Source organism: Halichoerus grypus, chromosome 14 (assembly GCF_964656455.1).
Source record: "Halichoerus grypus chromosome 14, mHalGry1.hap1.1, whole genome shotgun sequence".
Taxonomy (NCBI): domain Eukaryota; kingdom Metazoa; phylum Chordata; class Mammalia; order Carnivora; family Phocidae; genus Halichoerus; species Halichoerus grypus.
This window is the reverse complement of record NC_135725.1, coordinates 90,758,756-90,759,284: the sequence shown is the minus strand read 5'-3', so window position 1 is coordinate 90,759,284 and position 529 is coordinate 90,758,756. Positions and strand designations below refer to the sequence as shown.

At 64.3% G+C, this 529-nt stretch overlaps 1 protein-coding gene across 4 annotated transcripts in view; it reads right to left on the bottom strand.

Annotated features, from left to right (window-relative positions):
• ADAMTSL2 (ADAMTS like 2) overlaps positions 1-529 on the bottom strand; it is a 35,620-nt gene that overhangs the window by 2,409 nt on the left and 32,682 nt on the right. The window lies entirely within an intron of this gene.

The window sequence follows — 529 nt, the reverse complement described above, 5'->3', positions numbered from 1 at the left end:
CTGGGGAAGGGACACGGTGGGGGGGCATCAGAGGTGGCCAAGGGGTGAAAACTCAACAGGACAGGACCCCACCCCCACCCCACTGCCTCCTCTCCTCAACTGCAGGAGCTTGGTCCACTCGGGGGTGGTCCGAGGCAGCAGAGCACCTGGGGGCAGGTGGCCCCTACCTGCCCATTTCTAGGTGCAGGGGCAACGGGCCTCCCACCCTACTTGGGGCCCTCGAGCGCTATTCCTCTGCCACCCCTTTCCTGCCGATATCCCCCCAGTGGTTTGATCTGTGCACAAGAATGGTGACGCCCAGAGCCAGGGTTGGGGGCAGTCCTTGACCTCACTTCCCAGGAGGTCCACAGGCCCACAGGCATCCCCACTATGGATCAGGTGTGAAGCAACTCATCACCCGCCCTGGTGCCCCCACAGAGCCTAGCACCCTGCCCCTCTTCCAGGCACTCAAGCCCTCCATCAGCCCTCGCCACCCGCCCACCCGTGCCCAGCACCTGAGCTGTGTATCCCGTTCAGGCTGAGTCATCCT